A 23202-nucleotide genomic window follows, 5' to 3' on the forward strand; every position below is an offset into this window, starting at 1 on the left:
TTGACAAGAAGGGAAAAAGAAACAAGACAACGGTTAAAACAGACGCAAAGAAAGTCATGACACTCGTGCAGGTTGTCAATGGATATAACAGTATTATGGTCTGCTATTTACTTATTTTACTGTACTTATGTGATCATTCAGACTCTATATCACCTTTAGTATGTTTGCAAAAATGTAACAATAATATATTTTCTGGCACTCAATAAGTGGTAATACATCTATCTATCTATCATATTAGCTAGCAAGCTATCTATCTGCATGTGTGTGTATATAAATGGAGAGATAGTGTTTTACATTACACTTTACATTTGTAGTGATTTGAGTCATTGTTCGTCGTAATTGCACTCTTAAAAAAATGTAAATGTTTTTTTTTTTTTGCATTCATGTTCTGCAGAGATTAAAACAAAAATGAGGCGAGTCGTCCACGTTAATTCAGGAGAATGACACAGAGACCCATAACATACGGGGTGGCCATATTGAGAAGTCAGACGAACAGATGGACTGAAATCCATGTTTTGTTGTTGTTGTTTTTTTAGATGTTGGAGCTCATTTAAGAGTCAGTACCATCGACTGGCATGGCTGAATGTAGAAGAAGTCAGAATTTCTTTTCTAAGTTCAGATATAAACATTGGAAAAGTCATGACCAGGACATAGAATATTTCAGCACGTAGACGTTAGAGAAAGAGGAGATGTCCATATTACATCACACAGAGAAAGAGAGGCAGAAGCTGGGACACAAAGTTAAAAAAAAAAAAAAAAAAAAGTATTAACTTGAATTCATATTTGACTGGGCCGAGGTGAGGTAGTCAAGCTGATGTAATTATTTTGTTGACGGCAGCTTTGTGTGGCACCAGAGCTGACAGAGCAGATAGCTGAGGGAAATGTGAGCCAGAGGAAAGTCGAGGGTTTGAGTTTCACACACCGACGCATGACAGATGTTGAGAAATGTCAATGTTTAAACACATTTAAAGGTCGCACTTCATCTGTGACACTCGTGCTGCAGGTGCATGGGAAAAACCCACGATCTGTACCACACACACATGCATGTTGTGCCATACATTTAATGAATTAACATATTGTCACTATTAGGAATCACAGCACCTATATTGTCACTTTCTAAGAGGATTTGGTCCCCACAACATGAGTTATTATAACTTCCCACGCACACACACACACACACACAAACACACAGACTGCATCCGTAAATGACCTTTTGTCTAATCATTATTTTTGAATAAGCAGCAGAAATGGCATTTGCATGAATCTCTCAGACAACCATATTACTTTTCTTGGCATATCGTTTCTGTGAGAAATGCCAGCGTATGCAAAGGAATGCCTGGAAAAAGCAAAACAGAATGAAATGATAGTCGGGAGGAGGGGAAATGCAGGAGAGGACAAGCACTCAAAATTGACTAATTTAGACACCCACCACCACCACCACTGACGGTCTTCCACCACCAGGATAAAGCCTATTTCATATAAATGTACATACCCACCACTCAGCCACTGGCTTCCACTTGTGTTTCTGGATATTCTAAATTGTATTTAATAGCTCCAATCACGGCAGGAACAGAGATTCCCCGCTGCTAATGCACTATTCATGTTTGAAAAGCAGATATTTTCTGCAAAGCATCAATCTTTTGGCCATTAAACGTTGTACTACGCGTCCTGCGAGCCACTATAATTAAAGCTCCAGCTGAGAGCAGACTCGGTATAAATCCAGCCTATCACACACACACCCACACACACACACACACACACGTTGTCTTCGATCACCTCTGCTGCCAACAGCATGGCTGCGAGCTGGGAGTGTCAGCCAGAGGATCAGTTAAGATGAGCGGTGTGCCAGATACTGTTGGACTATCCACACAGAGCGTGGGATCCCAGCCAGAGAATAACCATGTGTGCTGAGGTGGAGGAAGGGCCCACGGTGGGTGGAGATGAATGAATGGATACAGAAATCCTCGTGCTGCAGTGGCATCTGCTCTGAGATTTGTGCGTGACACCGAGTAGACAGGAGGTGTGTGATCGTCCTCTGTTTAGCGTTTAAAGGAATATGTTGCCTGTTAACCCTACAGCAACATGTCTGAATGTCAGGGGGACACACATCAACCTCAGCACGTTTTTTTTCTTCCTTTGCAAAGTGTTGAGAAACTCCAGCTAGGTACAAACATACATCATGGGCAGCACGACAAGGCTACAACAAATCCTCCTCATGATAAATGAATGTTGAGTTTCAGATGAATCTGTGTTGATTCATATTAAACTGTAACATTTCACCGTTAAATAAACATCTGTCGGACTCAAAAACACCACATGACTCTCTCCGTATTTCTCAGCATAGCAGTGTTTAGATCTCGTGTGCGCCCCCCCCCCCCCCCCCCCCCGGCAACATTCCCACACTGCACACAGGAAGAGATTTGTTTGTGTCAAGACAGGTGGAGGCGACAGCAACATTGTCTCAGAACACTGGTGTCAAACTCTAATTTATGGTCACAAGGGGGCAGGTCTATAGAACTGTGGGCAATATGAGCCTAAAATTATACCAATAACACAATATTTCACCATGATATTGCAGTGAAGAGGATTTACGATGACATTTCGCAGAGTTTCAGAATAAAAATGCTTGTTTTGATACGTTTTAGAACGATGTATACGTCACAATAACAATAATTAACATCCAAAACAGATGGAAATAAATCTAAAATTAAAAACATATAGATAAATAGCACAAAAAGTAAAGACATTTGTGTTTGGATTATTTCTTTGTTCTTTCTAACAATGCTGCCCTTGTAAACGGTGCCACATTTGTGAGGAAGAGGTATTTGTGGGTTAAGCAGCAGAGTTGAGTATGTGGGTTGTGCCCATGAAAAACTTGCCAAATCTTCTCTGCCAGTGCTAAACAGCTTATTCTGCTTATTCTGGAGGCAGTGTGCTGTGTGCTGCATCTATCTCCCTCAATGGAAAAACAAGGCTTGTCATCGGTGGAGGCAATCTCAATGCAGAGAGACAATCGAGATGAGATTCTGCAACCAGTGGCAGCCCCGTATCCTATCTCCACAGCCTGTGACCGAACTCTATCCTCCAAGATGACAACGCTCGCCCACATAGAGTGGATTTATCAGACTACCTCCAGAATTTGGGAGTGGAGAGGATGGAATGGAATGGCCTGCCACTGAACACAACGACCAACACAACCACAATGGCTGACCTGCGACAAATTCTGGTTGAAGAATTGGATGCCATCCCCGCAGCAGTGTGTGACCAGCATGAGGAGGAGGAGGTTGCCAGGCTGTTGTGGCTGTGTATGGTTCTTCCACATGCTACTAAGGACCATCCGTCCATCCATTTTCTACAGCTTTATCCTCCGATAGGCGGGGTACACGGTAGAGCCACATATAGAGACAAACAACCATTCACTCCCACACCTATGGTCAATTTAGAGTGACCAATTTACCTAATCCCCATATTGCATGTTTTTGGACTGTGGGAGGAAGCTGTAGACAAGCCATGCACACACAGGGAGAACATGCAAACTCCATGCAGAAAGACCCTTGTTCCAACCGGGGCTCAAACCCGGGTCTTCTTGCTGAAAAGGCAAGAGTGCTAACCACTACACCAACCGTGTGGCCCGTGCTACTAAGGACCCTGTTTGGTAAAGGAATACTTCTCCGATTTGCATTTAGCATTGTATTACTAGAATAGGGGTAGTATTTTTGAAAAATTGTGCTTCCCAACCTCAGTTTCACCTGAGTCGAGAAATATCTTCATTCTTTTCTTTGTTAGTGACACTTGGTCCTGTTAGCAAAGATGGCGGACACTGTTTACATTCTGGGAATGAGGTCCCGTCCCCCTACGAGTGGGTCTAAATGTGTGGAATTAGTGTTGCAGTTTCAAGCCTCGGACCAAGTGTCACTGGTGGGCAGGTAACTAAAGAAAGAATGAAGATATTTCTCGACTCAGGGGAAACTAACGTTAGGAAGCACAATTTTTCCAAAATACTACCCTTATTCTAGTAATACAAAGCTAAATGCAAACCAGTGAAGTATTCCTTTAAATGAATCAATAGTTAAATTGCCAATTATGTCTTGTTTCTTCATGCAATCTCAACAAACACACAGAATAAGCTGTTTGGCATTGGCAGAAGTTTTTCATGGGTCCAACCCACATACTCAACTCTGCTGCTCAACCCACAAATGCATTTTCCTCACAAATGTGGCACTATTTTAGAGGGAAATAAACAGGCTTTCAAACGATATAAGATTTATTTTCAAGAGGCATTGTTATTTTTACCCATGTCTTTTCATTTATTTTATTCATTTTTCTAATATTTATTTTATTGCCTCGTGTGAGCTTTTATGTCTTCTATTCATCCCGTCTTTTATTTATTATTCTGTCCAGCACTCTGCCCCTCTGTGGTTGTTTTAAAGTGCCTCACAAATAAAGTGGGATTGGATTGGATCTCGCAAGGTTAACACTTATTTTAAAAGAAGAAATCTTAAATTCCGCATCCACATCTGGATCGGCACCAAAAATCTATCAATTTTCTCCTTTGGGCCAGTGTCTTCACAAAATTTCATCCAAATCCATCTATTACTTGAAGATTTATGCTGCTCAAAGCCAAAGAGACAAAGAACCACGACCTCCTTGGTGGAAGTAATAATAATAAACACTGCATAAATATTTATCACTCACATTATTCTGAAATGCTTCTTTAAGTTTGTTTTGATGCTAGTATAGTTGTTTTGTTTTTGAAAATGTGAGTGTGTGACCTTTACTTGTAACACTTTCTTCACTGGGGCATTGCTGCTTTCATTTGAACACATACGGTTTTTAGCACCTTCCTGAATCACACCTAATAAACCTACAGGACCTTGAAATCATGTTTGATAAATGCCGCTCCTGTGATGTTTGCCTAAATCTATCAAGCAAAGAAAACAAAGAGATTCTGGGAGGAAGCACGTTGTCCTCGCATCTGTCTGTCTCCATCAGCCCCTCAGGGAGTCATTGATCCATACAGACCCTTTGCTCATTTGCTCGGCAGATGCTGCGGCAACAACAAAGACTTCTGTTCCTCCCTGACAGCATGACCACTCATGTTTCTGTCAAGAACGGGTAAGAACCCTGGAGCTGTCAACCTCACGGAGCAGGATCAAACGAAACATGATGATCTTGAGAAGCCACGGCGTAGCCTATAACATCTCCAGACCAAAAATACAACGCTCCCGTTTTATAGCCTGGAAATGCCTTAATGTTTGGGAAGATGCTCTGTCAATATTGCTTCTAACCTGTGGGCTGCAGGTAAACTTATTGCTTTGCGAGCTTTAAACTTTGTTAGAGAGTCTTGACATCCTCACCGATGATCAATATTCTCGTGAGGTTCGATGGAAACTCAATTGATTAATCCTTTAACTGGGTTTTAATGGGAGAGAACCAAGAGGTTTAACCAGATGATTCATGGAAACCTTTTCATACCGCTCACCAGTGACGACATATAGCCTTTAGCAAAGATGGGCAAATCAAATCTTTGTGTACGAGCTGGTGCAATGTAATGACAAATGATTGATGATGTTTTAACAAGGTATTTCCCTTTTAAAGGCTGATTTAAAAGGTCAATTTAGTGCAGCAGTTTTCAGCCAAAAACAAAGCTATCCCTATTTTTAATACCCGAACTCAAGCTCAAACCTGCGAAGCACACTTTATAACTATTACTCCCTGAATCCTGATCCAAATCTGCACTGACACTTTTTTCATCCAAATAGTTATTTGACAATTTTTAGTGTCATAATTCTGTTCCATGCATTTAATATTTAGTTTTTGTTCTCCAAAGCAGATACAGATTAGAAGGACAGACCATATTATGTCTAGGGCTGCAATGACTACTCGATTATTAATCGATTACTAAATTAATCGTCTTGTATGTTTTTTTTTTTTGTTTTTTTTTTACAATAATTAAAACAAGCTTTCTGATTTTTCAGCTTGTTAAATGTGAATATTTTCTGGTTTCTTTGCTCCATTTTTACAAGAAAATCATTAAAACTGAATAATGTTTTAATGAAAAAAAAAACGATTAATTTAGTAATCGATTAATAATCGAGTAGTCATTGCAGCCCTAGACATAATATGGTCTGTCCTTCTAATCTGTATCTGCTTTGGAGAACAAAAACTAAATATTAAATGCATGGAACAGAATTATGACACTAAAAATTGTCAAATAACTATTTGGATGAAAAAAGTGTCAGTGCAGATTTGGATCAGGATTCAGGGAGTAATAGTTATAAAGTGTGCTTTGCAGGTTTGAGCTCGAGTTCGGGTATTAAAAATAGGGATAGCTTTGTTTTTGGCTGAAAACTGCTGCACTAAATTGACCTTTTAAATCAGCACTCTGCCCCTCTGTGGTTGTTTTAAAGTGCCTCACAAATAAATAAAAAAAAACATCTTCTGACGGTCCGAACAAGTACTTTATTGATTATGAAAATAATGGTTAATCGCAGCTCTATATGTGTCATATCTAACCGAATGTTCAGGTCATCATTAAGCTCTGTAGAAGCCTGAAAATGACCCATTCGTTAGAATCAGGGGTGTTGGAGCAGGGAAACATCTAAAACATCAGGGTAGCACAGATACATGCATACACACATACCACAACAGGGACTAAGAAAAACAAACAGTTATTTATGCCAGAATTATGCTTTAGTCTGAATTCTGTATGTTTAAGATTGAAGTCGGAATTGTGGGAAAAAAAAGTCTGAATTCTTCGATTAAAGTCAGAATTCTGAGTTGTTTTCTTTCTTTATTTCCTCTCAGATTTCTGCTCTTTTTTTTATTATTATTTTATTCCCAAAAATGAATCTTAAGTTTCCCACATGGATCCTCCTGACATCAATGTCCTCATGTCCATTGTACCAGTGAACATCATCACCTTGGTGTGAGCCTGTGGAGAGAGAAACACAAACCTCAGAACGACTCACACAAACTCTGTCCAATCGCGCGTCACATGACTCAACAACCGAGCGCGAAAGGGACGCAGCGCCTCGGTGCGTGCACACAATCCTGCACACGACCAATAAGCCAGCACCGTCGTACGCCCAGTTTCTTTTTACTTGAAACCTTTTACTCCTGCTCGGTGAGTACATCCTCCACTGCCCTATTCTTATTTTGCACATTTTTCGATCTTCTTTTTCTTCCTGCTCTTGATGTTCACACACGGGGAGAATGTTTTCTCGTTGGCTGCATGCGGCGGTTTGAATCTTGGATGCTGAGTGCTGGTTCTCCGGCAGACATCCTCTGACAGAAACATCCGTATGTGCTTGCGGACGCGCTGGATATTTTTTTTCCCTCCCTCTTCTTCTCTCTCTCTCTTCCTCTTCTTCTCTTCCAGAAGAGACAGATTCTTCTGACCTTTTGCTTGTTTTCTGGCTTCTTTTTCTTGCTGTCGTGGCTTTGTTCTGGTGTGATTTTGATTTTGGTTCGGGTGCTTTTCTTTGATCCTGCGGTGTTTCTCTGGTGTTGGAGGCATGTTCGCAAAGATAACTCTTTTGATTTTACTCTCTGAGGATTTTGCTTTTCTAATAGGTGAGAAATGTTACTTTTTCTTTACACTTCCTTAAGGAGGGAAACTCTCACTTTTTCCAAAAGATGTTACATTTTTAACTGGAAAATCTGCATTCTTCTTTTGATTTTTGTTTTTTTGTAGTTTATTTTTCCCAGATGATGAATTTCTCTTGAAATCCCAAAGAAACAAAACACAGTTTTCTTTGAAAATGAAAAGTGATTCTAAAGGTCAGAGGTTGCACGTGTGACCCGCCACACAGTGATCACAATTTTTTACAATTTCACTCATCTTCCATGATCACTGCTGTGCAAAACAATATAATATGAACTTCTGCCAGCTGAACCAGACACAGCTGTGCACCGCTCGCTCTCTCTCTCGCTCTCTCTCTCTGCACATGCACAAACCTCATTACACTGGCGATTGATAACTGGCAGACACAGTCAGGACACCACACGGAGAAGGTTGGAAAGTCACATTGATGTGGACGTAAACTGCAAATTGTGCAGTTTATCATGCAAAAAAAAAAAATGCAAATACACACATCTTATTCCAAAGCTACTCTAATCTAAATGAGAAAAAAGACCACTGTGGTCAGATTGAGTCTAAAAAAAAAAGGAATATTACAAATATTTCCATAATAATATCCAGGTAAGAGCTTGATAGTGAGACTTTCTATAAGCGACTGTCAATCACAACTATAGTAAGTAATAATCGATTACTAAATTAATCAGCAACTATTTTGATAATGAATGAATTGGTTTGAGAAGCCATGGTTCTCAAGCTGTGGTACATGTACCACCCTTGGTACGTGAGCTTCCTCTGGTATGTGATTAGATTTAGTTTTTTTAACCAGAGTGCTTAGACAATGAAACAAACAAAATATAATAGATTAAATAATAATAACTTATCTCTCGCTCCGTCTTATCCTAATTCCAGTACACCAGTGTGTGAAGTATATGTGAGGAAGAGGAGGAGGATGATGAGACAGTAAATGATGTTATTGGGAATAAATCTGCCTCCTGTTAAAAGTCGACCTGTTTACACCACTGTGTTTTAAATGTTGGTGCTGATGTTTGTTACTTTGAGAGCTCGATATTTTCTTGATAGGTGGTAACTTGGTATAAAAAAAAACACTTGAGAAACCACTGCGTTAAAACAAGCTCTTCTGAATTTCCAAGCTTCTTAAATGTGAATATCACAAAGAATATCACAAAGAAATCATTTAAACTGAACCATTTTAGTTTGGGGGACAAAGATGACCGAACAACCCAACAACTTATTTTTCATCCTACGCACTTCCATTTGTTATTACTAGCATTGGCTTTAAAATGTATTATTGTCCCCAGATTTGACAAGTGACTTAAACAGGAGGCTGAATAAGCTGCTACATCCTTGACTTCCATGCTGGTGGCCTCTATATAACTTTTTTATTTTGCACAGAGCTACAAGGTTGGACTGGTGACCTGTTCAGGGTGTGACCCCGCCTTTTGCCCTATGTCAGCTGGGATCGGCACCAGCGCCCGCCCCCCCGTGACCCCTCATGTACGGTGGCCAACAGGGGCAAATGCACTGGAACGACCCAAAACACACGCAGGAGGAGACATGAGCTGCAGATTCACAAACGCTGCAGATTCAAAAACACAAACGGAAACAAAAACACAAGCAGAAACAAAAACAGCATATTCTAAAACGGAAGTGGGTCAGTGGGAGTGCTCGTTTTCCTGCAGCTCTATGACTAGCCGTTACCATACTCGGGGACTACTTTATTTTCACTTTATTCTAAGACCTTTATTAAGAGGTTATCCAACTCCGACTGCGGTCAAACTAGCCCACGCTCGTTTCTCTGACGCTGAATTCTAACGCCTGAATTACAAAGGGATTTACGGTAAAAAACCTGCAGTCAAGCTGATTTTTAAGGACATCGATATCCGGTTTTCAAAATAAAACCCTCAGATCACTGAGTCCTATTAATCGGACACAAGCGTCTGTCCAAAGTACTGTATAGATTGATATTTGATAGTGTACTGTAAACTATAGCTGTACTGTACAATGTAGAAAAAAACATTCAATTTAAAAGTCATATTCACTATATTAATACAAAATTATTATCAACTTTAAGATGTAATAAAAGCATACTTTGCTACGCCCAGAGCGAACTACTGCCAAATTGAAACACTGATCATAAAAACTGCGTTGTTACAGGAGGATAACCTCTTAATAAAGGTCTCTTAATAAATTAAGAATTCCGGCTGGTCGTAGAGCTGCACGAAAACGTGTAGCTCTACGACGGAAGTCAAACTTCCATTTTGGATTACGTTGGTGTTTTCGTTTCTACCGTGCGTCTTTGTTTTGGTTTGTGTTTGTGAATCTGCAGCTCCTTTCTCCTCCTGCATGTGTTTCGGGTCGTTGCAGTGCGTTTGCCACCGTCGGCCACCGCGCTCATATGGAGGATAAAGCGGTAGAAGATGGATGGATTTATTTTTCACAAAATACTGTATTCATTTCAGTACAGAAGAAACTAAATGACCTCTGCAGTTGTGCCCAGGAAAAAAGTATATATGTACATATATATCTATTGTGTATATATCTATTTATGGGTCAGTATATATCTATCTATATCTGTATCAATATCTATTAACAAGCTATTACTTGGTGATTACTACAGAAATAAGACGGCGTTACATAAAATGACATTCCCATACAAAACGGAAACCCCAGTGGCATCATGTTGCTGCTGCACTGCAATGTGAAATGCTGCAGAATTGTTTCTGAAACTTTTGTAAGACAATCCTCCTCTCAGTCATCCTCAAAAGTGGTTTGACAGTCCTTCCAGCAGCCTTCAGACTCTGCAGGTCAGGGAACAGGTGAGGGAAGCCGAGCATGAAATGTGCTGCTTTACTCAAACAATACTTATCTCTCACCGGGGATGAGGCGGAGAGGAGGGGGCGGTGGGGGCTCTGGAATCGCCAGCCTATACGTGCACATGCACAGAATCACTATGAGCCCAGTGAGGAGAAAGAAGGAATAAAGTTTAGCCAGGCATTTCTGGACCGGTCGGTAATCTGTCCGTGTCCAGCGGCTCCTGCTCCCCCTGGGTTTGGATGATCGTTGACCCTTAGCAGGTGTATGATGTGCTCTGCCTCCAAGCCACGCACCACAGAGTCCAACTTCTGTGAGATACAGATGAAAAACATTTAAGAGCTGCTCCAGCTTTCAGATGATAGGTCAAAAAACAGATTAGAGGAGCTGCTGCTTCTTCTTCTTCTTTTTCTTTTTTTGTTCTCCCGCATATATGGCTGGACGATATGGCCAACACTGTTATCAGTTGTTATTTGTAATTACCACAACTGAAGTCATAGAAGAGCAGAGCTCGTTTTGCTCTTGAGTGAAGGAGCGATTTAAACATTTTATTGACAAAAAAGAAATATTCCACACATCGAGGCTAAACAAACAAAACAAAGTAATTACTTGTGTTATAACTTATATGATTTAACATTTTTTTCATGTATACTAAAGCTAGGGCTAAGTCTGTACATACTCGATAATTATCACATTAAATGTCAGATATTTAAAGGTAAAACTGTGCATAAACATGGCACAGCGCCTGTATACTGAGCCTATCTTGATATTGAAGAAAAGTATGCCGCTATATATCCTGTTATTGAATTATTGCCCAGTCTTAATTGAAACACATGATTGAATAAAGTTATTTACTGTTATTGAACTGCAGCCCTACCTGCGCGTGAAAGACAACCAAGGACAGAAAGAGAAGAGGGAATCAGACAGATGTAAAGAAAAGGCAACAACGTGGTTGTTTACCGCGTAAGAAATCTCCAGTAAACACGCGCGTGTGTTATCCAATTCAGCAAAATATCGTTCCGTGTTCCATTATGTATGTGGCAATGCCCACAGCTCCCTATTAGACCGCTTGTCCTTGGATTTGTACGCCTGAATTAATTGTACTCAACACATTCTTTTCCCAAACACACAATCTGTTCTGCAGCCATCGGAAATAGGTAGTTTTTCTTTTCTTTTTTTTTATAAACAGCTGTATATGCATGCACCTGATGCTCAGCTGTGTTGTGAGCTGTGCCATTAACCTAGCGGCACCAGTTTCTCAGCACCACGGCCAGCTCCTTTTATACTCCATTCAAAGAGATGGTGTTTGTTTTCAGAACCATGGACAGCTGTCAGCACTTTATTACTCTGGCAGCTGGAGCGAGATGATTCCTGCCTGAAAGTCTGGAGTGTCTCTCCTCACTAACCCCTGCCCTCTCCTTCACACGCGTCTTATTCTGACCTATTTCAAGCTCTGCAAGCCACATTCAGAAGCCTGAAAGAGAGACTTCTACCGACCGATAAGAAACACACTGATAACACTTTTACCAAACAGACTCTTTTATGCTTTATAAATGACGGAAAAACTTAAAGTAACCTCTTCTTTCAACTGCGGCATGGCTTCTATAGGGACGAGGTTCATAGCACATAGATGTTATTTTTGCTCTTTAATTTAATTCTCTCCTCTTTGGCACAGCCACAAAGAAGTCAGATGTCAAATATTGTCTAAAATATTGCGCTATATTGTTCTTGTATTATGTTCCTGTTCCTGTAGTTAAATGGCTCACTTTAAAAAGCCAATGCAGAATTGATACCTGACAAAACCAAATAATACTTTCTCTGACAGCATAGTTAGTGGCTAGTATTGTTATTATTAGAATTAGAAGGAGAACGAATGTAATGTTATTGTACAAAACAAGAAAATTATGAATCTGAAAAACAGCACAATTAATGTTTTTTTTTCTTTCTTTTAACGTGATTCATTTGACTTTCTTCAAGCCAGACGTGACTGTTGCCTTATACTGTTATTCTGAAGATTTACCTCTAATTGTATCATATAGTCTAGTTTTGTACTGAATATCATTATACTATGTTGGTTTATTATAGAACCATAAAGTGCTTTTGAAGTAGTAGAGAAAGCCAATGGCTCATCAAGGAAAAACCGGCCTCTGGCTCTTCCCTGGTCCCATGGTGGATGTTTATTTTCCATTCAGTTTGTTCTTTACTGCTTTTAACATAGCTCTTATTCATCTCACTGTCAGCGTGCACACAAAATATGTTTGTTATTCCGTTTGCAAAGAAGGGAAAACAACATTTGCAATGTTTAATTGCAGACCGGGGCCAATTTTGTCCACAGAAGACGCTCCTGAAATTAAATGATGTCAACATGAGCTCATTGTGTGGAAAGTTATTTAATTAAACCACGAGATTGTGACGTTGGTCGTCCACACATTTCCACACCTTTCACACTCACTGTCTCAGTATGACTGATCAGTCTAGAGGCTGCTGGAACCATAAAACACAAACAAACTGGCCGTTTTATTAGGTAAACTTGATGACACTACACATATTTAACCCTTAGTGCTCATGTGGCATGGATCTGTTTATAGGTCACATATTCGGGCTTTAAAACAATTTTTTTCCGTCTTCTTATGCATTTGTTGTGTCAAAGTTATGATTCATTTTATATCCCATTTGTAGTGATATATAGTAGCAATAATTGTGAGGAAGTCACAAAATTAGACCACTTTTTCTTTTATTTTCTTTTTGTTTATAAAAATGAGCCAAGTGAACTTTGAACTGTGACATATTTCAATCCAATTCATAACATTTCTAGTGCTTTATTTGCTCAGGTGTGTTTATAGTTGAGGATATAAGACACTCTATATTGCACATTCCTATAGCCTCTGTATATGCTTTATGTTTTAACATAGTAATGGAAAAAAGTAGCCAAAACGCTCTGTGTCATTAGATATTTTATTTCTAATATTTCTAATGACTTAATTATATTAAGTCATTAGATATTTAATGTCATTTGTCCCATCAGCTGTGTGTTTTCTTTTGTTTTAAATCAACTAGTTGCCAGTAGGTCACATGGCCATTGTATTTATATCCTATGCATTGCGTACTTTGTATGTGTTCTTGTGTATCTGTGCATGTGTGTGGTGAGACTCCTGTTGCCAACAAAATTGCCCCTTGGGGACAATAAAGATTTTACTGCCGATAAGAAGAGTGGCATCTGGTTTAGTCATCGTCTCCTGCTGTAGGTCATTTATGTCAAGGTTTCTCGTGCTGTGTGTAGGTTTGCAAAACTCCCAATACATTTCCAGAAACTTTCCATGGGAACATTAGTTTGGGAATTTTTGGAAACATTCCACATTGGAAATGTTATGGACATTTATGAGAATTGATGTGTTTCCACCGACTGCCGGACCCTGATTGGTCAAAGTGCCGCCACTGGAAGAGACGTCCGACATAAGAATGAAAGCCACACAATGCTGAACTGTAGATCAGTTAAAAAGACTTAACAATCATAAAAACGTGGATTAATCAACAATTACTAATGTCTAAAATCTCAATATTTAACATAGTCTGGTGTATTTATCGACAGACGGAGACTAGTAGTTTAGTTTAGTTTAATAGTTTTAATGAACTGATTCTAATGATTCAGTTACACTGTCATAAACATGTATGCAAACTGCTATTTGAGGTAGCTAGCACCATGCTAAACTAGCCTCTTAAATGAAATTGTGCTATCTAGCTTACATTTAGCATATCTGATTTACCAGCTAGCTAGCTACTGTAATACAGTACATTTTTTATTTAATAGTTGGTAGTTAAACTTTAACACCGCAGACCAAATATCTGCCTCATAAGTAGTAGTTTCAATAGTTCATTCACATCTTTGATGGAGGAATGCAGATTGTAATGTTAAAGGTATATTAGAACAAGCTAGTGCTACAATATATTATTTACCAACTATATTTAAAAAAGCTGTGCGTTCAAAAACGATCTTAGTGGTAAGGAATAGTTATTATTTCAAAGCAGTCTGACCTACGGCATCAATAAGTTTATTTGCTGAGAGAACTGGTGCTTTTTTGGACCGTTGTCTTTAAACCCCAGAGATCATCTGTGTCTGAAATACTCAGCAACAACCCTGCCATGGTCAAAGTCACTGAAATCCTCTTTCCGCCACATTCTGATGCTCAGTTTAACGGGTGTGCCTAATAAAGTGGCCGGAGAGTGTAGTTTTGTTATCAGCTAATTACTCACAGTTCTAGTGACCCAGTTACTTTAGCCCAGTGGAGCTGCAGCTATATTTAACAATCACACAATAGGGGAATTAAGGAAATAGGGAAAAATGTCCATGCCAAGTGAGAGAGGAGAGAATGGCATATGTGTACATGCCCTGGAGCGGGACTGTGGATTCCCTTGCTGCAGCAGCAGGTGGAGTCTTTTTCTCCTGCGTCTCCCTTTAAATATGCACGGTGATGGAGGAGTCATCCTTTGTTTGACTGAGAATGGGAGAGAACAAAAACTTTCAGAAGCATTAACAGAGTAACAGTGTGATCCAAGGTGACGCAACAGAGATTTTATGAAACAAAATAGAAGGTTTTGTGAAAGAAAAAAAAAGAGAAAAATCTGGATCCCTGTGGGATTAAGGAAGTGGAATTTTCTTTTGCCTTTAAAGTCACTGAAAAGTTTCTGTTTGCCACTTTACAGACACTAAACCGCGTGCAATGAAACACGCTGACCTCAAACATCGGCTTTGTTTCATGTCGTAAACACATTCACACGTGTCATGATTTCAGAGATAATCAGCTCTGTTTTTATTTTAACACACTGGATAAAATCTCTGGTGAGGATCTGGTTTCATCCCGGCTCACAGCACAGGTCACACTCAGCTTTTATCGTGCTGTTGTCACCACTGGTCGAGGCTATAGGTTGCTTAAATCAGATTATGGGACAATTCATTGGTTGTCTGCCCTCGGCCTCAGAAGGCGTCCATAAATTTACGTATGGGAGATAAAGCTGATGGCAGCTTGAGTGTATTTCTTTACAGGAGCTCTGTGTCGTCATGTCGCTGCAGGCTCTCGCACAGTGAAGCGTCGCTTCACGGCTCAAAAGAAATCTGTTCATTCAAGGTGGGAAATATATGTAAATAAAAGGAAATATAAGAGCATAGAGCCACAGTATAAATGTATAACCTACCTACCTACCTACCGCTTGATGTATGTCTGAATTTCCAATCCTTGCTATTCTGGTCTGAGGCCAGGGTTTATTCTCCTTGAGGATGATTGACATTACAAATGCCTTTGTCAAGCTTCTTTTCTTCTCCTCTTTCCTCTTTTTTTTATTTCTGCCTCTCTGCCTCTATATCTCTGCCTTTCTCCTTTTGTTGCTGCCAGCCCCCATCTCTCCTTCTCCTATTCAAACTCAAGACAAGTATTATCCGAGAGGTAATGGGGAGCTGGAGCAGAGGAAAAAATAAGAATAGTGCTTGACAGTCATACTTCCTTGTTAAGCTCCACAGCAAAGCATTTTATATATATGAGAAATTCCAAGTGCATAGTAAACAGGGCACAGAAACTGCAAGGCAAGTTGCTCATTACATGTGGGCAATAACAGGCTGTTCTCTATCTTCCCTGCACCGTTGGCCCGTATTTACTGTGCTGTCCTGCAGGAGAGATTAGATTCCACTGGGCTCCTCTGGGCCCGGAGCAAAATGGCCCAGCGTGGACCTCTATTCATTAAGGCTTTAATTGTTAATTGAGGTCTTTGAATGATTCAGCAATAGCTGCTGCTGTGGAGGCATTAGCTGAGTAATTTATGGCTGCGAGGGAGTCGGAGGGTAAAAATGAACGAGGGCAAGGAAGCTTTATTAAAAAGGACGTCGGTGCCCACACAGCATTCTTATTATACTACCTCCCAATTTTCAAAATTGCACAGTGCTCATCTTCTATTATGACTGATTTCCAACGATTCTTCTTTGTTAGATCCATTATGTTCCGTGATTAAATATCATTAAGTCATAATTCAATTGCGCTGCCCTCTGCGCCTGCAGTTTTAATTGAATACTTTTAGATTTGGAATATCATTTTGACTTTTCTTAAGCTCTAAATGATGTTTATTTCTTTGGCCCACACTGACAGTTAGATTGAAAATGTATCATGGTCAGGTTACTTCACATAATGACATATACAGTACACGTCACCCAGATTTTTAGCACAGATTTGTTCTGTCTTTTTTATAAATACTCACAGCTGAATGACATCTTGTGTTGTCATTCCAAAGAAACTGTCTCTCTGAGAGTAGGAGTAGTTAAGGTTGAAAAGCCTGTAGTTATAGGTAAGAGTGTCTGTGTCCTGTTTTTTTCTGTCCTGTTTGGACTCTTTGTTGTTGTTCTCTCTGTTTTCTTTAAGTTCTTTGTGTGTGGTTTGCATTGTTTCCTGTTTCATTGTGGAGTTCTTTTCTTGTTTGTACCTTGTCAAGTTTTACTTCCTGTCCTGCCTTCCCCTTTGATTGTCTGCCCCGCTTTAATGTGTTTCACCTGTGTTTAATTATCGCTGCCTCCCCAGTATATTTAGTCTCTGTTTGATTTATTAAAGACTGTTTTCTTCACTCTTTTTCTTCATGTGGAGCATGTAGAAGCAAAGTAAAAGAAAATGTTTGACCTTATTATAAGTCGCTCTCCAGGCCACCAGCCCAGGTTCAAGTTAAAGATTCCAGTTGATGTCTTGTTTCATATGATGTGTTTGACTCCCTGAGGCCAAAATATGCCTTTAATATTTTAAAAGAGAAACGTGGTTATCTTTTTAAAACCTATAATATGCTGCACGCTAAATAATACACACTCTATTTCTTGGGATTTTGACAATAACAGTACTAACAGTAAATCTTTTTGAAGTTGAATTGTTTATTCCATTAATTGTTGCTTGCAGATTCTATCAATGGACACAGTGTTTCAGGAAAACAATTGAAAGATTTTTAAGTGAACTGCAGAGTAGCAACGGTGAACTGAGCAAATAATAAAACTATTTCAAAGACTTTGTTTGGGGGGGCTGGTGTCTCCATGTTTTGCTCCCTATTAGCATAACCACATGTGTGGCAGGGAGGATGCCAGCGAGAGGTCATGTGATCACGTAGGCCCTCTCGTGGTCATGTGACACTGAATCCTGCTCAGAGCTGCAGCAAGGTGGGCGTCTGCTGCACACGTTCAGAGTTTCATTGGCTTTTGCAACGTTTTTTTAAAAGTCAGTGACAATTTGTATATCTTTAAAGCAACAACAATGACGTATCTTGCTCACCTCTACCACACACTCTGGTTTTCTCCTTCAACGACGCTGCTCGGGCGGATGCTTTGCTTTTGTACTGAGCCATCATTGCAGCTCTAGCCATTTCCAGTTAAGTTTACTAATTTAAAGTGTTAACAACCTCTTCTGCAGCCTACTCCGCCCCAATAATGCCATGAAGTGGGCTGAGGGAGGGAGAGCGGGGAGCAGTGCAGGGGGCGTGGTCTGACAGCTGTGTGAGTTTCTCAGTGAGATGAGCCTCTCGATAGAGCTCCAGTAGCTGATGTCACACAACCAAGGTGACACCTCTGACACACCTCCCCCCGGGAGGAAACGACACAGTCCATCCCATAGACGGCTGTTTATGCTATGAAATGTTCTCAAAGCAAGCAGAAGAAGACAGAGCGATGGGAACCCACAAGAAACGGGTTTTGTGGTCAGTGGCAGTGACTCACCTCTTACTTTTTGAAATGCACTTCATGTCCTGCCAGCCATGATTAAATAACGTTATCTGAAACTAAAGGGTGTCTGCAGCGCAAACGCGGTTCATTTCATTCAGACCACGCTTTAGTTGTCTCTCGTCCACCTTCACATCGGTCCTGACGTGAAGCCTTTGAGGCACAAGCTGCCGAAGCAGAGACGATGAATAGAAGTTAGCAGGCCAGTGATGGAATGTTGGCAGACACGATGCCGTCCAGCGTTTTGGGGGTGGAGCTTTGAGGAGAGGGGGTGGGGTTTATCAGTGAGCTTGCTATTGCTATTTTTCCCCTTCCCATGGCTTTAAGTTTAACACACAGACAAGAGAGTAACCTAACCTTGTAGCAAATACTAATATTACAACCTTCAAAAACTTTCCACCTTTCAGAACCTTTGGACTATTCTTCACTTGGGATTAGGGATGAGCCGCTACGATATTGAGCATTGTTATCGACCCAAAACTGTCTGAAAATCTAGCATGGGCAACATGCTGTTGATGTTTGTGAAATGGTTGATTATATCTAGAAGCTAAATGCTAACAGCTAAGTTGTTTAGAAGAGGTCAACGTGACGAGCTGATGATGGGATTGGACATGCAGCAGGTGAATCAACTACAAAATCAATCGTCAACTGTTTTGATATTGAACTGGTTTGAGTGCTCTCTGATTTCTCAGCGTCTTAAATGAAGATTTCTTTGCTCCGTTGAACAAAGGACTGAACATGTTTGTGGACAAAACAAGACACTTGAGAGCATCATCATCATTTCGAGGGTTTAGAGGTTTCTTTCTATATTATAATAATAATAATAACAATAATAACACATTTTATTTGTAGGCACTCAAGGTCGCTTTACATATTAAATAATGGGTAAACTAATCTGAAAAGGTAAGCTTTGAGTTGGGATATGAAAGTAGACAGTGATGATATTATTTGGACATGTTGTGGAAGTGTATTCCTGAGTTTGGGGGGGGGTGCAGAACAGCTGAGTGACCTGAGTCCCATTGTGGACAGATGGGGGTAGGTGGTCTGGAGAGGAGGGCGGCTGAGAAGGCTTGTAAGTGTGGAGGTGGTCAGTGAGATGTGGAGGAGCTAAGTTATGGACGGCTTTGAGTGTTAAAAGAAGGATTTTGAATTCAATGCGGAAACGGATGAGGGAGCCAGTGAAGTTGTTTCAGGACGGGGGTGATGTGTTGTTTGAGTTATGGACGTTTATGGGGGGATTTGCGAGTGCATTTAAGCCATTTTACCACCTCTACCTGCACTGCAGTGCAGTTCATAAACTTAGAATGTGTCAAAATGTAGTTTCAGTCCACATTTGGCTGTCATTCAAATGAACTAGGCAACAATTCTTAATAAAGTCCAATATTTCCTTCTCTTGTGCGGACATATTTTTTCCCCCCGTGAGACAGTGGGAGGAACGTCAGTCTCCTGAGTCTGCAGTCGAGCTACGGAGACGCCTGCAAATTAAAGTCAGCCTGATTTCCCTCTGACGACGACAACACAGTTTAGTCGCTCTTGGATGTGCTCTGTCAACTCGCTAAAGACAAAATGCTGCAATGCAACATTCCAGCAGCAGAGTGAGAGCGAGTGTGGCCAGGATGCACCGCTCACATCCCATATGTATTCATCATGTCAGATGATGAGTTTTCATCTTTTCTACTCCGACAGCAGCGCAGGTCACTGAGGAAAGATCGTGGGGGGAGAGGAAGTGCTAAAATGATTACTTTCACAATTTTCCTTGCTTCTTTATCTCCAGAGTATTCAGACTCTGATGTGTGAAAAGACCAAAGAGGATCCATGTAATGCACATGGAACCTGTGTTTGGCACTGAGGTTTCCCTGAAGAGAAACCATCACTGACAGGCACTTGAGAGAGAGTTTTTAGAGTCAAACACAGAAAGTTTTTGCACACAGAAAATGTACCAGCGATGAGTCAAGATGCACTTACAGCTCCACTGATGCATGTAGATGTCATTAAGTGTTAATTTCTCAGGTTTAACACATGCCAAGATTAATCCAAAACCCTCTTCTCCTTTTTTTTTTTTTTTCTTTTTTCTTTGGACGATCCGGGTGCTTCTGATTCAGCGTGAGCCTGTTTTCTGGCCGGGGATGTCTTCACCAGCATTTGCCAGCAGTCATGCCACATTCACACATCAGTACTTCTGAAAAGGCTTTGAGGATCTTAGAAACTCATGAATATTGTAAATGAATCATCTTTGAAGTCTCTTTTTTTTCCATTTTGAATGAGGCAGAGGAATAATGTAAAACTATTTTTCCCCGCGATCATTTTCACTGAAAACATATTATTGAGGGCAATTTGCAAAATAATGCTTGAGCACCTCTGGGGAGATAATAAGGTGGTTTCTGTGCTAAGAGAGACACTGAAAATGCTTGACCCCTCTTGGCTTAGCTGGCCATAGATTGCCTGAAGTCGTATTTTTGTTCCTGCTGCAGTCTGCAGTGATTTAGAGCGTCAGCTCAGAGGTTGCTGCTCTGTGAGCATTCGATGCTGTCAGTCGCTGATAGAAGTTCGACAAATTCACAGACTTTGTAGGGAACTACAAGCCATTAGTCGAGCTAATGTCTTGTGTCCAGAAGGAAGTTTTCGACAGACGTCAAATTCACAAACACTTAAAAAGCTATTTTCTCTTCCTATTTGGACTGCCTTTGTTTTTTATTTGTGAAACTGTACACTCAGTTTTCAAAGGAGGCAGTTTCTTGTTTTGCTTTAACATGGAAACCACTAAACCAATATCAATATCGACGTAATGTTACTCATCAAATTATGGTCTGTAGGGAGACAGTGTTGAATAATTGTTAAAATAATTACTAGATTAACCTCCTATAAATCTGTGTGATGAGTGGCTGTTATTTTCCTGCTGGGGTTTAAGCCCATCTGGTCTCTAATCCTGGTATTTTACCGGCTCACTAATGTTGTTAATTAACTACTAAACTTCACTTTTATTCCACTCATGACTGTGAAAGCAATTCAGATTTCTTATGACCTAAAAGTGCTGTTAAATTAGGGCTGCCAAATGATTCATATTTCCTTAATCGCAGATTTTTGATCACATTTAAAATTCTATTATTAAATTAAAGTCTGCATTTAAAGTGCAACACAACACTCACCTGTGCTTCTTGGGTAGGAATCAAATGGCAAAGACAGTTACTTTATGAACTTGACATTGTGTTACTGTTACCTCGGCATCTTCTAATGTCAGAGGTAACAGTAACACAATGTTTACTGAAACAGTATTTGCACAATTATCTCCTTCAGTTGCCTTCTCTGTTTCTTACTGACTGTATATATAATAAACAGGCTTAACTGACACACACACACACACACACACACAGTTTTGTCTCAACATCTCCCAATTATTATTTTTGTTTATTTCTCTCCCGGTCTAAGTGAGGTCACATAATAATCAGGGTTTTGTTTTTTTTGTACACCAAAAAAATCCCCGGACCGAAGCGATTCAGTGTGGTGCATTAGGAATAGTTACCAAAATAACCTTTAACAACCAGAGTAAAATGATATGGTTCGGTCTGACAGTCAGCTGACAGAATAACGACACTCCCTTGCGATAGGTGTAAATATCTCATGGAAGGCGAGGCAAGTGGCCCGCTATCTCTTCTCATACACAGCAGGACAGCTTGTTTAGCCAAACAGCCACAAACCAAGTGGAAAAAGAGCCGCCTCGTCTGTTGTGTCGCGTTCGCTCACCCCGCCGACCAACTAAACGTACTATTCTCAGTCCACACCTGATCCTGGGCTTTACAGTTCCAAACTGTACCATGCTGTAACAAACCAAACAATACGCAATATGGGGATTAGGTAAGCTGGACACTGTAAATTCACCATGAATGTGAGAGTGAATGTTTGTTTGTATCTATATGTGGCCCAGCGATAGACTGACGAACTGTCCAGGATGTGACCTCAGCACAGTTCGCCCCGCGACCCTCATGTGGAGGATACAGCGATAGTGGATGGATGGACTTGACTTTTGCACCGTTCATGTTTTAGTAAGAAATGCCAGATCCTCTCTTGCATTGGCTCTTTGGTGACCAGCTGTGTGGCTCTTATTGGTTTTTCCTTCACATCACTGACGCTTACATTAATGATGTAAGAACTTGCCCTAAAGGGAAACCAAAATGTCTTGACCGCACCTGGCAGCTGGCTGCAATAAACCCCTGCCGCTCCATGTTAGCAGACTGACTGGACAGAAATACAATTATAAAATAGAAACATGCATATTCAATAATCAAAGTGGCCCGACACATGATGTTGTTTTCCCCAGAGTTTTAATGACCTCTTTACATTTTAGGCCCTGTTTGTCTGTGTGAAGCACCAGTTTGTTCTCTGATGCTTTAAAAACAGGGCGTGGCATCATGATTGACAGCTGTGACACATGGGAGTGAGACAAGTGTATATACAGTCATACATTTTACACCTACACTCACTGTAAAAAACAAGTGGCCACGCGTTACCGTTCCCTCAGTTTCCTGTCTTTAAAACCCGACACAGCCACTGTAACAAATGTGCTTAATGAGCAAAAGCCAAAGCCTTAATTTGACACAATACCTCATTACATGTTGCATTAAATCCATTCCACAGTGATTTTTTGAATATTCGCTCTCTTAATGGCCTCAGCATACATTTGCCTTCAAGTGGTCCACTTTATGTACTTCACATCCATCCATCATCCATCAGTGGTGGATTCCTCCAGTAATCCAGAGCCGTGAGGCTGCAGAAACACACTGAGCAGGATGTGATTTGAGTGGACTGACTGGTGGCTTTTGAGTCTTCCGCTCGGTCGATTATTAAGTTAATCAACTCAGTGACGTCTTTGCCTCAGTATGGGGCAGCGGCATTGTGAGGTTATCCGTCGTTTTTTTTAAAGAGTAGCAGAGGAGATTTAGGATGGATTATCTTCTGTTGAAAATCAAGTGAAAAAAAGACGTAAAGTCAAAGGTTTCCTCCCGGAGAAGACAGATCTGTGTATGTATTGTAGTATCTGATGTGCTGATCTACCTTGGGGGAC

The 23202-nt window shown here is 40.4% G+C and overlaps 1 protein-coding gene across 3 annotated transcripts in view; it reads left to right on the plus strand.

The window, feature by feature from the left end:
• The first annotated feature begins 7040 nt into the window (after positions 1-7040).
• Positions 7041-23202, plus strand: part of LOC131471837 (RNA-binding Raly-like protein) — a 52357-nt gene continuing 36195 nt past the window's right edge. Inside the window, exon 1 of one of the 3 annotated variants that reach the window (XM_058648624.1) lies at positions 7041-7126. The gene's annotated coding sequence lies outside the window, so the exon portion shown is untranslated. Of the gene's footprint in view, positions 7576-23202 lie in introns of all 3 variants that reach the window. The other 2 variants (XM_058648634.1, XM_058648617.1) reach the window with 2 other exon arrangements.

This window comes from Solea solea, chromosome 1 (assembly GCF_958295425.1).
Source record: "Solea solea chromosome 1, fSolSol10.1, whole genome shotgun sequence".
Classification (NCBI taxonomy): Eukaryota; Metazoa; Chordata; class Actinopteri; order Pleuronectiformes; family Soleidae; genus Solea; species Solea solea.